Genomic DNA, 17,231 nt, shown 5'->3' on the forward strand with positions numbered 1-17,231 from the left:
TAGGAAGGAAAGTTGTGTCCATCTGAATTGTCAGGCTCGTTGTGTCGTTGTGGACTAAAATTGGGTTGCCTCTGCAAGCTCATTTTTACCTTGGGAATAATGTTGTCCAAATCCTTAGCCTTCACTGTGTAGAGAGAAAAAGAGCAACTGGAATCAACACACACGTACGTATGCCAGCCTGTGGTGCGGATCACAAACCGCAAGATCTCTCTTTATTAGTCCCGGGAATTTGATGTTTAATGATGTAAAATCAACTCAGTCAAACAAAACTCCAAGGTCCCAAGGAGCCAATGCAAACTAAATGAATAATGACTTCATGGTTTCTAATAATGTATGCAAGATACCACTAATAATTTTCAAGCAAACACTCAATGCCCAGTTCACCTCATACCTTGCATTATAGTGAGGTTCCAGAGATAAAATTAAACACAATAGCTGTGTGATGAAGCTCAAATTTTTGTTCATATTATCATGACAGTGAATCCTAGCCTTAGAATGTTATATTCAGTTCTTAGTATTTTTAAAATGATGTTTATTCTTGCCCAAGTAATTCAATGTTAGGATATGGTTTACCATGATAGACCCAAAAGCTTAAGTTGTAGGTTATGCTATCTGTTTTGGAAGTAATACACAAGTGACCTTGATATTCCTTTTTAAGAATGTTTACCATGTCTTCCATATTTATTGAGTTATAGGATATTTTCAAGGGTACAAGACTGTTCTATGTTCATTTAAAGATAATCAGACATCACGAGAACATAGCAAAATAATATGTGGCTTTTAAAAGGGTGACTTCAGAGTCCATCTGTTATAGGCAATTAGTTGACAGCAAGAATTAGAATAAATAATCTGATCTCAGAGTTTCTCAGAAACTGGAAACACTGACCTGTGCTTTCCAGAGTCTGATTGTTTTTGAGATGAGGATATCTATAGTGCAGAAACAGGTAGAGAATTAAAACATCAGGAAGTGAATCTGGCCCTGAATCTACCTTAACTTTCCAGCTGCTTTTATACCTGTTTGCTGGAGGCAAAAAAAAAAAAAAAAAAAAATGCTAACAATTTAGCACATTTTAAATAAAACATCACCTCCCACTGTTGGTCTTAGGCAAGGGATTATGTATCAGACTCCCTCGGAGAACAGCTGCTGCGTTTTGGACTGCTGGGGTTAGTGCAAACGAACCTCCCCCAGGACATATGAGGGGGCTGGCAGATGCTCCCGCGTCTACCATGGGTGTTAGAGGCACCTTTACCGAGGTTTCAGCCAGCCTTCCTCTAACATTGGCTTGCTGTCAATACATATTTCATGTCTTTTCCCCTGGGGGTGTGCTCAGAGGACCACCCTGCAAGTCTCTGGCTCTGTGGTCACAGCTTCATGCCGTGGGCGGTGAGGTGGGTGTGGAGACAGAGGCAGGATGTGCAGGCAGGATCCAATGTGGTTAAAGTTTGGGATCAGTAGTCTGGCTTTAGGGAATCTGGAGCCTACTCTGTGTCAACACTTGTTCTGGGAGAAGAAGCATGTCCACCAGAGGGTTATCATCAAGCATCTGCGTGACTCACCACAGGGTTAATGGAAGGAGACATTCATAAGAGGTGAGGTTGCAGGTTAAAAGAGAAATAGAGGCCTCACTAACATACAATGACTCATCCTTTCAGGAAGGTCAAAGCACTGAATGAGCATAATCTATTTTTTTATTTGCTATATCTGAGAGCTGTACACACAGGGATCTCTTTCAAGAGGACTCTCCAGTGTCGCTCTGTGCCACTCTCAGCCTGAGTGATTCTGGAAAACCCATCCTCCAGGGAGAGGTTCTAAGCATAGTACAGATAGAGGAGCACCCTGGATGAAGGAAGAAAACTTCGAGCAGAGTAAGGAGAGGACACACCGGGGACCCAGTTTTTATGTTTAGAGGGCACGTTTGACATTCTTATGCACACGAGGAACGTTATAGAGTACTCATAAGCAATAACAGATTCAAAAGTTGTACTGTCTGTACATTTCTAAAACATTTCTTCACTGAAGCACGTTTCTGAGGCATTTACTCTTGGCTGTACCTCCATAACATTAGATTCTATGTATCCTACATATCATACTAAAGCATGTGGGTTGTGTTTTCAAAAATCATGAAAAGCATGTGATCAAATTAGGGCTTATCAATATTTCTGAAAAGAATCTTTCAAGAATTAGAAGATTTTCTTCCTTCACAAAACAGATTTTTTTTTTTAACTTATCCAAAGTAATCAACTGTCCCTGGTCTTTCTGCACCCCACTCCCACTAAGGCCTGTTCCTTTTGTCTTTTGTCTCTTCCACTCCTGGCCTTGGGACCTGAGGACTCTATTCAGCTTCTGCCCTTGTACTTTTTGCACCATATACTCATTTGTGATTTCATCTCTGCCTCACTCATTGTGAGTGTGTGTGTGTGTGTGTGTGTGTGTGTGTGTGTGTGTGTGTGTGATGGCTCCCAAATTTAAGGCTCCATCCTCAACCTCCCTGAGCATGTCTCAAACTTAACTCTTGTTCCTCAACAATGTAAAGTTCCAGGCTTCTACAGTTCAACCAATGGTATGATGACTTACTTGAGAATTTGAGCTAGACATCTGGGGATCATTTTTTGTGTCTTTTGCTTTCACTCGGAACCCTCATTCAAGGTACTAGTGGCGACCTTTATCTAAACTCTAAAAATATATGAGTCCTATCATGTCTATCAGTCCTTTATACCTTAGTCTAAACCACTCTCATCTTTAGTTTGATTGGTTGACACAGCCTTCCACCTTGTTGGTCTGCCTTCTTAGTATTGGAGATTTTCAGATAAACCAGGAGTGAAAGTTTAGCACAGAAATGGCTTATTTTTTCTGTTCAGAAATCTTCAGTGGCTTCTCAGGCACCCTCTGGAATGGTTTTGGTCCTTAACTCACTTTTCTGTAACATCTCTTATTGTCTTCAGTGTCAGAATCTCTGTTTTGACTACAACTTTTTAGGATGCCTCTCCTCTGTTCCTTCACTGCCTCTACATTCTCCTCAGAGATGTCCTCACAGATGGTTCTGTTTAAAGTGTCTTCTCCCTGCTCTATCAATCCCCTCCTTATTTTGTAAGAGTCATTTTTATATCACTCAACTGTTTTTGTGCTTGTGTCATGGTTTCCTCATGGGTATGTAAGTGCTCTGTCTCCCACTCAGAAGAATCTCAGTATTTTGATTTCATCACAGCAATATTTCTGGTCCCTAGCAACATAGTTAGCACAAAGGAGGTACCCAAAATTCTTTGACTGATTAAACCAAACAAGCATGGTTGGTTCTGCTACAACACTTGTTTTAAAAATACTGTTTCCTTCCAACTCGATAGACCAGAGAGCAATTGAAGCATAGTGTGAACCCTGCATTTGAATATGTAATGTCATCCATGAGGGTCATTAGCAACTTCAGTTGGACTAAATGAGAATACACACCAAGTATATAGTCATATATCTTGTGAGATCAGTGAGCCACAGCTATCTGCTTTTGATGGCACAATTTTCCACCTGCTTCAGAGGACTGATGGATTGCACTGTGTGCCTCCTAACATTCATATGTTGGAGCCCTAACCACCAATGTGGAAACAATGACATCACAGAGACAATTAAGAATAAATGAAATCGCCAGGTGGCAGTGGCGCACACCTTTAATCCCAAGCACCCGGGAGGCAGAGCTAGGCAGATCTCTGTGAGTTCAAGACCAGCCTGGTCTACAGAGTGAGATCCAGGACAGGCACCAAAACTACACAGAGAAGCCTGAAATAACCAAAAATAAAATAACATAAAATAAATGAAATCACAAGGTGGGGTCCTAATTTGAGAGGACTCACATCTAAGAAACTTAGGAAACACAGAGTTCTCTTTCTGCCTTCGTGTAGAGGAAAGGTTTTCGGAGGGCAGAGCACAGTTGCAGCTGTTTGTAAACCAGCCAGTGGTCCTAACTGCTGAGCCGCCTCCCAGCACTCTTTCTTTTTCATACCATCACAGGAAAGGTTTTTGTCATATTTATTGTAGCAATTTATGTTTTTTCCATCATTTGACATATCCAAAAAATTATCACTATTTTTATTGGGCTCCTGTCCTTTTAAGTTTTGTACTCTTAGCCCCATTTTTTTCCTATACATCCTGTGATTTTTATTGAACAGTTTTGCATGGAGTAGTGGCTCTCAGAAGTTGGTATGCTGTGCTCTACAGAAACGACTGTCTTTCATTCTTTGTGATCTAGAAAAACTTACCCTCATTCCACTGATGATGCAGAAAACTGAGCCCTCAGGCCAACTTAATGCACATACTCTGTGGTGTACTTTCTGATATTAATACCTGTTTAAGGTTACAAAACAGTTTTCACCACATTGTCTCCAAGGAATGGCCTTTTGTGGTGGTATTTACCAAGCAAAGGAAATGAATACACACGGCTTAGTTAATTTAAGTCCAAAGTCTACAACTGACAATCTAGCTACAAGGAAAATTTAGATAATACACCAACGTTACTGGGGTCAATAACTTGAGTTAACAATTTCCTGACGCCTACTTTATTTTATTTTTAGGTCACATACACATTAATTATTAAATCATATCAGTTTCAAATTGTATAGATCAGCAGCAAATTAAAAATAAATACATGAATATATAAATAATCACTTGAATGTTTTTTCTTTTTAAGATAGTGTCTCATGTATCTTAAACTGGCCTTGAACTCCTGATTCTCCTGTCTCCATCTCCCAAGGTTTGGGATTAAGGATGGGTGTCACTACACTGAGGTTTAAACACAGTTTCAAAAAGCCTTACATCTTATTATCAGATAGTATCTCTCTCATCTGCTACAAGAAGATATATAAAAGGACTGGAGAAGACTCATTGCTCCTCTGCTGTTTCATGTGCTTGTCTAGACCTCTTGCATCTCAGTTCTCTGGCTTTCAATGCACTCACTGGAACACAGAAGACTGGCACTGACTGGTTCCGAAAGTCGCCCTGCTGCGAATAACTAGGAAGGCTTAGGCGTCTTGTTGGGGTTTGACCTGATCACTTATAAAACTCTAGTACTTTGAGCTTTTTTTTTTCTTTTCTTTTTTAGTTATTTCTCTTCCAGCCAGTTTCTAAATTGGGTACACTTAACATTGACCTTTCTATTCACACAATACAAACTATTATGGAGAAGTCTTTGCTCCCCTCTCTTAACTCTGCAGATATCTGCAGGCTCCTTTTAGAAAGGACCTGCTAGATAGACGTGATTAAGAGAAAGTCATGAGTATAGATCTATTTAACATAAAATAACAGACTTCTCTGGGGGAGCGGAGAATTCCAATAAAACTTTGTTAGCTTAATTATTATAGCTAATTGAATAAACAAAAAGATTAGCAAATATTTCTTCATCTCTCTCTTAGTGCACATCAATGTTAAAGGCCTTTCAACATTCTGCTCTGGGTAGAAGGAGTCAATGATTCTAATTTAGAATTGACTAAAACCTTTAAACTCTCCCACTAAATTAAACTTTGTCTTCAACTTGAGTCTCTTGAGGCATGTCATACCTTTCTAACATGCCTTCCATTGCTCTCCACTCTTACTGACATGCATTTCAGTTCTAAAATTGTTTCAGTCTTTCTCGGAGTGAAGTCTTTCCAAATAAAAAGAAAGGCAGGCAGCAAACATGGAACATCTATAAACACCACAATGGACAAGGCAAAGGTGTGAATGCACCCACAAACACACGGGAAGCTGGACGAGATTGCCGCCACCACACTCTCTAAACCTAGGCTTTAGAAAAAACATCGCGAAAATAAATGTCAATTATGCCCCACTACAAACAGGACACCTAGGTCCCCTCTCCCCACAAGGCTCAAGGACCATCTCAAAGGAATGGGTGGAAAGGTTGTAAGAGCCAGATGTTGGGGAAGACTGGAACAAAACCAAGTCTTCTGGACATGACACAACCCTGAACTCACGAGCTCACAGTAGCTGTGCTTGTCTGCCCCCAAATCTGCACAAGACCAAACCAGTAGACATTCTAGCATGGAGTGGGAAGGGGCTCATGAGCCTCCACTCCTGAGGAGCTATGGATAGTTGATGTCTCTAGGGGTGGGAGATTTCCTTAAAGGTCTGGCTCTTGGTAGGCTGACCACACTCTAGTGGATGCCTCTACACCCTGGAGTATATAACAAGTCAAATTGCTATGATGTGTTTTAAAATGAGGACACGAAGTTGGTGGATGAGGGCACATGGGACTGGATCTGGGAAGATTTAGGGGAAGGAGTATGGGGTGAATATGATCAAAATACATTGTATGAAATAATCAAGGAATTAATAAGGTATTTTTTAAGACCTTCCTGCAATGGACTCACTGGCTGTAAACATCTTGGCTGATTAGCTGCTACATTAATCATCATTTAAAGCACTCAATCAAAAGCTCGCTAAAGAGGAAAACTGTGGCCATAGCACTCAGAAGGCCTGACCTTCAGATGTGCTTGAATGTTTCAGTGGCAATGAGACACACTCAATAAGAAGTTATTCACTCAGAAAACTTGGTCTTGACTCTAAGAGGTTTGATCAGACTAATTTCTGACATTTCAAGAGCAGAAAAAAAAAATGAGAGCAGTATTGTCAACAACAACAATAAAATGAGCAGACTGTTGAATTCTACAATCGATGGCTTGTTTTGTCTTCAAAATCCAGTCAAGGGCAAAGGAAAGGTCACTTGACCACGGACGGACATGTGTTATTTTTAGCAGAAGTTATGACCACTCATGATTCAATGTAAAATGTGTCACATCTGCATAATAGACTCATATGGCCATTGTGCTGACTGAACTGTGTGCTTTTGATGCCTTCCTATTCATGGTAAAGTGTGGGAACAAGTGATGGAGGCCACAGTCACGGCAATTGGACACACTAGATATCTTTCTTCTATGACTCTGAGTCAGTCTCCACAGTGGATTACTAAACACATTCCAGAAATCTCATAAGTTACTACTGCTCTAAAAATGGATATAATTAAAGATGAGTAAACCTACCGCAGAGCTTGATGTAATCTGTAAGCTAATTAACACAAACTATGTGCAACAGGCTTTTATTCTACTTTTCTAAAGATTGCATATATGTTACTACGGGTTCATAGACCTTACCATTACAAAAAAAATGACCCCCTCCCCAGCAATACTGAGACCTAGGAAGGAGGTACTGACATTGAGAGAGAAGGGAGGAGTTAGTTCTAACAACTGTAGTTGTTTGTTTTGACTAGTGCCAGCCAAAGGTGTGGGAACCCTTTACAAATCCCATTATTTTAAGGACTTACCAGTAGATTCCTCCAGGTGTGGGAGTACTAAGATCTGGAGCATACAACACCTAAGATCCAATTGCCCCAACAACACTGTTTTCATTGCTACGCGACCAGCTGCTTTCTGTGGTGGTGAGAGCAATGATTCATCCCTAAAATTCTCCTTCCCTTCAGGATCGACTGAGTGTTACTAAATTCTTGAGAAAGAGGGTCCTTTCTTGCTGTCTTGAGGTGCCCTTAACTCAGGTATTCCTACCCATAGCAAGGCTTCCAGTTCTACATGGGTTTCCTGAAAGAGCTATATGGTAGAATGTCCTATCTTGATGTTCATATGAAGCCAGTGTTTTGCATAAACAAGAGAATGTGTTAGGTGCTCTCACTAACTCCTTAGGCATCAGAACCGTGGGATGTGTAATTTTCCTTTCATTTCAGGGTGAATATGAGATTGAAATCCTATGTCAATTCCCCCAAGATCTTGAGACAAAGTCTAGAAACTGTTTTTTGTTTTTTTTTTCTGTTTTCTAGTACAATGCCACACAGAGGTTATTAACTATTGTTTTAATTTCTATAATATGCTCATCCTTGAGACTCTATATTACCTATGATTCAGCTATGGAGGAAGGGAGACTTTTGAACAATGTTCAGGAAGAGAAGAGGGGGGGTTAGATGTAAACTTTAGTTGAACTGGAACAGAGAATGATTTGTGTACTTGTATATATGAGAGATGTGCCAGGCACTGAGGACTAACTTGACCAAATAAAAGGTTGAAAATGGATCACGCACAGTGAGTATGACTTGTTTAGTTACTTGTACTTCCTGTGTACCCGTTGGTATACAGGAAAGAGCCTTCGGGTGTATTGAATCATTTGGTTCATTCTGATCTCTAAAAAAATATGAGAGAATGTTTCCTTCCAAATTTATACTCAAAGCTACCTTTACACATGCTTTTATATCAGGGATTCAAATCACATTTACTTTCAACATCAAAGAGCCAGAAAACAAATTGCAGGAGTCAGTCATCACAAAACGCAGCACACACAGCCTATCTTAGAGATACCTTCGTCTCATTATAATTTGACCTGGTCTTACTTTAGGAGTGGTTGAGAATATTGCTCTTTTTCTTAGCTGTCAAGATTCAGTTGATACATCACAGATCCCTGAAGCTATGTGGGGAACTCTCCTTAATTCCATCCGCTTCGTTTCTAAGCATCTGTAATAGTCACTGCTGGGTTCAGAGAGAGTTTTGCTTGCTCTGAGCGTGAGATCACGCCCTCAGTAATTACAGTGAGCGTGCAGTGAAAATATGTGGTGCATATAATGTCAGGAAATCATGCAAATTTTATTATCGCTGGAGAAGTGGTGGCTGGTAGCAAACTTGTCAGTATTTGCAACTTGAAGCCTAATTACCTTGGTTTACTTGTAGTGCCATTCATAACCCTGCTGCCGTGCTGCTCCTGACAGCACCTCTGCGTTTTACAAGAAAGGAATAATGCCATGTAAATAATTTAAAAACAATAAATCATTTAGAGTGGCTTTAACCCAAAACCTAATGCAGTAGCTGGCTGAGTACTTGCTACGCTTGACAGGTGGCTGGCATGCAGAATTCATCTGTGTCTGGGAGGTATTTACCCCTAAATTCCACAAAGGCAAAGAAGGCAGATCGGAAAAGAATGAGACCTCAAGCCTTGTCTCACTTCAGGGCCACGCGCTTACCTTTTTGACATGAAATGGAAGACGGGAAAATCAAAGTCTATTTAGGATCCTTCTGCTTCAACCAGAGATTTGCTGAGTTACGCTAGGCAAATGACTAATTAAAGCCGCCTCTCCACGCAGAGCTGGCTGAGAGTTGGAGAGAGGGTATCTAACTTGCCCGCGGCTGCCTTCCCACCTCCTCCACCCCCACACCAGAGCTGGAGGGAAAGGACCAGAAAGGTTGGGAGCAGGGTGAGTGAGGAACGGGGCTGACAGGTAGCCAGCTCCAGGAGGGCAGTACTCTTTTTCTCTCTGGTCATTTCTTTACACAAAGCAGATAATAAAAAGTAAAAAAAAAAAAACAAAAAAAAAAAACCAAAAAAAAAAAAAAAAAACCTCGGATAAGCTTGTACTTAAGAAGGAAGGTAGGAGGACTTCCATTATGCCGGAGGGAGCGCGGGGTTGCCAGCTGCTTCTGGACAATTGCGTTCCTACTGGGTGCCAAGCATGTCATTATCTCTTTTAATCCCCACAACAATTCTCTGAGGTAGGTATGATTATCCCCTTTTATAGATAAGGACAAAAACCTGGGGTTAGATTAAGTAATTTGCCTGAGATCACCAGCTAGGGAGTGACTATCAGGATTAAGTCTGAATCCTTCTGACTCAGGCAACACTCCCTCCATCCTCACTCTGTTCCCTCCCCCACAAGCCGACTTCTTTCTTAACTCTGAATCCACATGTATTTTTGACATGCCTTTGAGGTAGTCCTCAGAATACTGAGAGTGGTAGAACCCTTCTGGTGATAAGGGATCCTGAAGACCAGCAGTTCGGCTGTGTCTCAAACACCTCTGCTCCACCTCCCTGAAAGGTGTCTTGACTAATTCTGCTGTATTACTGCCCAAGAAAAGGCACAGGTACGTTGTTTGACACAGGCTGACAGCGCCATTTCTTCCACACTGCTCCCATTTCCTAGGGCTGTCCGTACCCCGAGTTTCTAGGCAGCTGGTCCTCTTTATTAGGCATTTTTTTCCTTCAGGAAAGATTAAGTGTATGTTTGTTGCTTTTCCTTCCAAAATACTGACATTTGAATGATTAGTTCCTTAGAGAATGCTTGGTTCTCAGAGTTTGGTCTGCCCAAGACTCACCCAATCAATGGGCTTGCTCTGTTGTCAATGAAAACTTCACAGTGCGATGCTTTGGCTCATTCTAGGCATTAGCAAATGTTAGTTTGTGTGAACAATCTCCAGCATTTCACATATTTCCTTCACTGAAGTTGATCCTGGCATTTCAGACTTGGGGCTTTAGTCTCAATTTACTACAAGTTGTTTCCTTGAGTAAAAATTCAGGAAGAAATTCTTTTTAAATGTCTATTAATTTGTATCATGTCAAAGAACAAAAGTCTAACACAACATGTGCCTACTCATGTCTACATGGCAGACTAGGCATTGTGGGTAATCACAGTTGTGCTACATTTCTAGAAAAATGATATATATTTAGAAAGAGCTTCCTGTCAAAATCATTTGAAATGCTTCAAGGAAGAGAGTTTTATTTTTATTTATTTTTGTTTTAGGTAAAATTCACCCAATATCTGTTTATCGATATATGTTAATTATACCAAACAGTGGGTTTCATTATGAAGCCTTCACACATGTACATAATGTACGTTGATCATGCTCATCGCACATTACCCTCTGTTGCCCCCTCTCTCCAGAACCCTTTCTTGTCCTAAGTCCCTTTGTGCTAAAGGCAGTAAAACAGACCCAGAAAGGAAACTATCCCTTGCTTTTCCTCAGATGCAGGATCTAGATTTAATTTTAACGGAAGTTCATTCTTAAGAGAGCTGAGGTCAAAATGGCAGGGCCCATAAGTGTAGTCCGCTGAACAGTGGCTGCTGCTGCTGGGAGCTCAGTGTTGGGGTTGTCAGTTGCTGGTGAGGAGACCTGGGTGTTGAACACGGAGGACTCTTGCCTGCTGTGGGACAAGACCATTACGGAAAGAACCTGGTGGGGTTTGATCAAAGGCCTGTAGTTCTCAAAGTGTATTCATCCCTGGACCAGCTGGTACAGCCGCACGTGGGATCTTGTTGGAAATGCAAATTCTCTAGTCTCACCTCAGACTTACTCAATCAGAACCTGTGGGCAGGAGGCCTAGGAATCTGTTTCAGCAAGTCCTCCAGAGGGTTCCGGTAAGTATGGAAGTTAGAGAATATAGTTTTATTTATTTTTTTTTTCAAAAGAAAGTAACCAAGGGTTAAAAAGCAGGGCAAGAGAGACCAGAGGCTCAGCAGGTGAAGGTTCTTCCTGGGCCCAATGACCTGAGATCAGTTCCTAGGACCCACGTGGGAGAAGGAGAGAACTGACACCTAAGAGTTGTTCTCTGACTTCTGTGTGCACACCATGCTACACTCATACTTCCAAGCTCATACTTGTGCAGGCTTTTGCTTGTGGGCACACACACACACACACACACACACACACCACACACACACACACACACACACACCACACACACACACACACACACACACCACAACGTAATTTTTAAAAAGTTTAGAAACTAACTTTTTGACTTAAGATTTTAGCTGTGATACTGTTCTACAAGTCCCATTAAGTCTAGCAGAGAGCAAAAAGAAAGCTTCAGGTAGCTTTGCTCTGGTGAGCAGTGGATCTCAACTTTGGCTGCACAGCAGAACTATGTGAGGGTGCAAAACAGCAGTAAAAACGGGCTTAGTAGCATACACCTTTAATTCCAGCAGAGGCAGGTGGCTCTCTGTGAGTTCAAGGCTGCTCTACATATCAGGTTCCAGGACAATAATAAAACAACAGTAATACAGTTAAATGTCATTTAATTAGAGGATTTGTGCATTGTTAGTCAATTCTGTCATTGTGAGAACAGTAAAGAGTGCATGTATACCAACCTAGATGGTGTATCCTACCACTAATAGGTACATGGTAGTAGAGCTTGTGTGTGTGTGTGGTGTGTATGTCCATCACTGTGGTATAGCCTGCTGATAATAGGCCTATGATGATCAACCTTAGGGGAAATGAAGCTGAAGAAAAAAAACTGTTATCAAGAGACCAGGCAAACATAGGAGGGTTGATGCGGCTGGGGCTATAACATGCCACACTATTTTACAGTACACTTTTTAAAATAAGAGAACCCTTTTTAGAAAGAAAATAAGAGTGTATCACAAATATAGAAACCAATTAACACACTTGTTTAGTCTTGTCATCAAATACTATGCCTTGCGGTCGAGTGTCCCTGACATCTTTTCATGCAAACGACAGCGCAGTACATTTATTTGCATGGGTGTTATCATAGCACATGAGTGAAGTGTTACAGAACAACACTGTAACTGCTATGATGTCATCAGGAGGGCAGGTGTTTCAGCCCCACTCTAAACGACGAGACCTCAATAGATGTAGTCTGTTATTGATCCTAATGCCGTCAGGTAGCTCATGAGTGTGCTATTCCAGGTCACTTCCTAGAGATTGCGATTTCACTATCCTAAGGTAGTGCCCCAGCTTCCACACTTCCCAGAGACTCTCAGCTGACTCTCTGGTTGAGAATCTGCAGTGGTGCTGACTCCTAGGGCTCGGGTTTGGGGATCACTGGTGAAGATGTTTATGACCTGCGGTATCACACAATTTAAAGCACCAGAGCAAGTTTGGGTGCTCTATAAGGGACAGATTTATTAAGTGCTGGAAGGTGACTGCTACCATCCGGCAGAGTCCTTGGGGCTCTTGTGGGCTCTTGTAGCAACATGTGAGTTTTCCAGGCTATGATGTCACTGTCATTGTTCCTACCATGACCTGTTGTGCAGCCTTCATAGGACTGTTGGGCCCACACTGAAGTACAGACACGCATTCTTACATCAGTCCCAACGTCCCACTGGTAACTCTCCTCTGTGTAATGGGAGAGCAGTCGAGTGCATAGAGGACTTTAGGTTTCAGAGTGAGAACATCAACACTGGAGGCCGTATCTTTGCATTAGCAAGCTCCATGACTGAATCAAATAAAATAAATGTTTTGCACCTGCTCCCATATCTGTACTTTGCAGTAAGTTTCCTTCCAGATTTGAAATAAAACTTGTGTTCCTAGTTCCCTTTGCTCCATGTACAGTGGCCACTGTGTGCTTACGTAGTAAATGTACGTGTCTATACATATGTATACTGTACATTAAGTAACTGCATAGTTCATTGTGTTGTAGCTCTTGAACTTTGCATGTTATTCCTTTAGCTTCTTCACTTATTAAAGTTAATCTTCCACTTTTCAGTAAGTAATGCTGATGTTCTACGGCAAGCAGAAATGGCCAGAATTATGTTCACACTGTGCACTGAGAGGGCCCACTTCATCTCTCCCAACAAAAACATCATAAAGGCCAGGAGCATTTAAAGTATTGCTAGAAGCAAGTTTTCATGAAACAAACCTGACATCATCAAAAGTAAGACATTACTCAAGCTTTTTTTTTTTTTTTTTTAAATCCTACTGTTTGATTTCATGATCTGTTTTTATTATGAAGCCAACTTAGAGGCTAAGACCGAGGAGGGCTTGGCTGAAGCACTTTCCTTCCCTCTCATAAAGGATGCTCCAGATACGGTGTGACTCTGAAAGGTACCATATGAAGCGTATCACACAATTATTACACACCATTCATCATGTTCATTTCAACTGCCGAGTTTGGAAACCATGCAAGGATCAGATTCTAAATGGAGCACTTAGGAAGGAGACAGATATAGCCTCTATCTTTATTGCCCCCGTGTGCTATCTCTCTTACATTTTGTGTTGTAAATATTCCTTCTGTTACCAGTATAAAAGGTTCCCTTGTCTCCTACTTTAATGTTTCTGATGTAAACTCAATGAGCCCATTTCAAAGTTTCTTGGAAACTTTTATTTCTGTTGAAGCAAAGGCCAATCAATAAATGCCAATTTTCATTTGCGTGACTTTAGCAAATTTTGATGCACATTTGTGTGCATGTGTCTGCAGCCTGTAGCAAATAATTCCCTTCTCTTTAGCTGAAGCATGGCAATACAGAGTTAATTAGCAAGTATGTGGCCAGGGAGAATGAGATGTCAATCAGGCAGAGGTGCACAGAACCCTTTAATTAGCATGAAAAGGTAAGTGATGGTTCTCAGGGAAGAGAGAAATTTGTTGCATTTCACCAGAAATGCTTTATATAACTGGAAGATGGAGTTCAAATGTCAATTAGTAAACAGAACCTACATTACACCACTCTCATTTGGATCAACATACTTTTGTGAAAAATTTTTTTGGGGTTAGGAAAATATTAAAATAACACTGAAATATACTGCATTTAGAAATATTGCTTTCAATTGTTGTAACACGAAGGGCAAGGCAACTGAGTCTGTAAAATTACATTGTTCTCATCTCAGTAGACTATTAACATTAGTGAGGGTAAAATTATTTTAGTTCTTGCTAGCAATTACTTTAAAAACAGACCATTTTATTTAATAACTTTCAATTTCTATATATCATTTGTATTTTCATGTATGAATTATCTATAAATGCATATGTTACATACATTGTTATATGATATTTCATGCTTATAAAGGAAGACTACCTTTGCATTGGGTAATCTATGACAGAAAATCAGGAAGATTCCAGGCAGACGGATTAGGATATTGGGCCATTTATGTGCAAAGACAACAACATCCCTTTATCGGCAACAAACCAAGGAGACCCCAGACTAATCAACACACTTGCAAACCCCATTAGGAGTTCAGTAAGAAGGCAACTGCATTTATTCAAGCAGAGAAGTGGAAACTGTATGTCGAGACAAGTTCTCCAACTCTTGAGTTGTGAAGTATTTAAAGTATTCAGTAAGAGTGTGGAAGTAGTAACTTTGGCAATAAAATTTGTACAGTATTGTGAGACTTAGGAAATTAAAGTATAAGCACTTTTTCAGAATCTATGTCTCCTGATAGCCACTTGTGTCTCCAGTTTGCCTTCCTCCTTATTTTGATGTTAGAAACAAAAATCTCAGGTGAGGGAAACGTCAAGCCAAGGGATGGCGGATGGGAGCAGGAAGGATGAGGAAGGGGCAAGATGGATGTATCAATAGGTAGGTAGGGAGGTATGTTGATGAGGAATATTTTGGCCATTTTCTCCCACTGAGCCTCCATATCTTCTAGAATTAACTCTTTTGAAAAAAAAATATTTGAGGGCAGGTGAGATGGTTCAGCAGGTAAAGGTGTTTGCCCCACCCTGAGAACCTGAATCTAATCTCTGGGACTCACATGGTGGAAGGAGAAAACGGACTCTTGCAAGTTGTCTCCCACCCCGAAACACTACAGTATGTGAGTACATGCCCACACAAGTGTATGCTCACACCTCCACCCCCACACACTGTAGTGTGTGAGTGCATGCCCACACAAGTGTACACACACACACACACACACACACACACTAAATAAATGTAATAAAAATTTTAAAATACTTCAGCCAACACCCTCAAATTTTATAAAAATGATGTTTATAAATTACATACACTACTGTGGAAACAATTATCAGCAATACATATTAAAATACTAATAATTTTATATTAGTTTATACTGTACCTCATGAGACATTTTCCTTACAATAGTTTGCATTTGAATTTACTCTGTCATCATCTATTTTTTATTAGGGGATACAGATGGAGTGACTCTTGGTCACTGTAGTAGTCACCGTGCTCTATAGCAGTGGTTCTCAACCTCCCTAATACTGCAACCCTTTAATACAGTTCCTCATGTTGTGGTGACCCCCAACCACAAAATTATTTTTGTTGCTAATTCATAACTGTAATTTTGCTACTGTTATGAATCATAATGTACCTATCTGCGTTTATCCATGGCCTTAAGTGAGTCCTGTGAAAGGGTCATTCGACCCCCAAAGGGATAATGACTCTTAGGTTGAGAACCACTGCTCCACAGGAACAGAACTAATAAACTGAATATATATTAAAAGGAGGTATTAGATTGGCTTACATAATCCAGTCCAGGTAGTTCAACAAAAGCTGTTTTTACCCTGGAGGGGCTGAAACCCTGTAGCTGCTCAGTCTGTATAAGGCTGAGTGCTGTGGGATGTTCTGTATGTCAAATATGTTACTCTGATTGGTTAGTAAATAAAACACTGATTGGCCAGTAGCCAGGCAGGAAGGATAGGCGGGACAAGCAGAGAAGAGAATTCTGGAAAGTGGAAGGCTGAGTCAGAGAGACACTGCCAGCTGCCACCATGACAAGCAGCATGTGAAGATGCAGGTAAGCCACGAGCCACGTGGCAAGGTATAGATTTATAGAAATGGATTAGTTTAAGATATAAGAACAGTTAGCAAGAAGCCTGGCATGGCCATACAGTTTGTAAGCAATATAAGTCTCTGTGTTTACTTGGTTGGGTCTGAGCGGCTGTGGGACTGGTGGGTGATAGAGATTTGTCCTGACTGTGGGCCAGGCAGGAAAACTCTAGCTACAAGGCTGGGTGCCTCAGGAGTCCTCATGTGCTGTTGGAGGCTGGGAAGATTCCTACAGAGCCATTGGTTTTCAGTCCATGCTAGAAGGCCACAGAAGTGAGGTTCCAGTGTCAGTGAAGGTGGAGGAAGCAGCAACCGTGACAGTAACAAAGCAGATGCATTTGCGGTGAGCATCTAAAGCAAGCAGGTGAAAAGTTAAAACCTTCCCCTTGAACCTCCTCATAGCTGTGCAGCCACCACTGGACGGTGCTGCCCACACGTAGCTGGGTCTTCCTGGTTCAGTGAACTTAGTCAGGAAAACCCCTCACCAGTGCACCCTGAGGCTTTTGCATCTCAGTTGACTCCAGACCCAGTAAAGCTGACAACCGAGATTAGCTCCACGCACAGTCCCTGACACTCCTGCTGTGCCCTAGGTTATGTCTAGGCTATGTCGGTGACACAGGAAGTGAGAGGGTCATAATCAATCTTATTGTCGTAGTGCCTCCGAAAAGGACACAGCCTGGACGTAGTCACAGCTGTTGAATTAATGTAGCCTTACGGTTTAATGGAGGCTGTGGATGTTCTTGTCTTTCATCCACAGAGTCCTGACAACCTGGAGGTAAAGCAGTCAGGAAACCAAGGGCTAAGGTAGGAAAGTTAGAAGATAATCTCCATATACCTATCTGTGTATATATGCTTCATGTATATTCATATAAAATTAAAATACATTAAATTTTGTCTTTCATTCATATCAACGGTGGGCATTATCAACAGATAAAATTCACAGTATATTCCTATTATATCTCAATT

This window comes from Peromyscus eremicus, chromosome 10 (genome assembly GCF_949786415.1).
Source record: "Peromyscus eremicus chromosome 10, PerEre_H2_v1, whole genome shotgun sequence".
NCBI lineage: Eukaryota > Metazoa > Chordata > Mammalia > Rodentia > Cricetidae > Peromyscus > Peromyscus eremicus.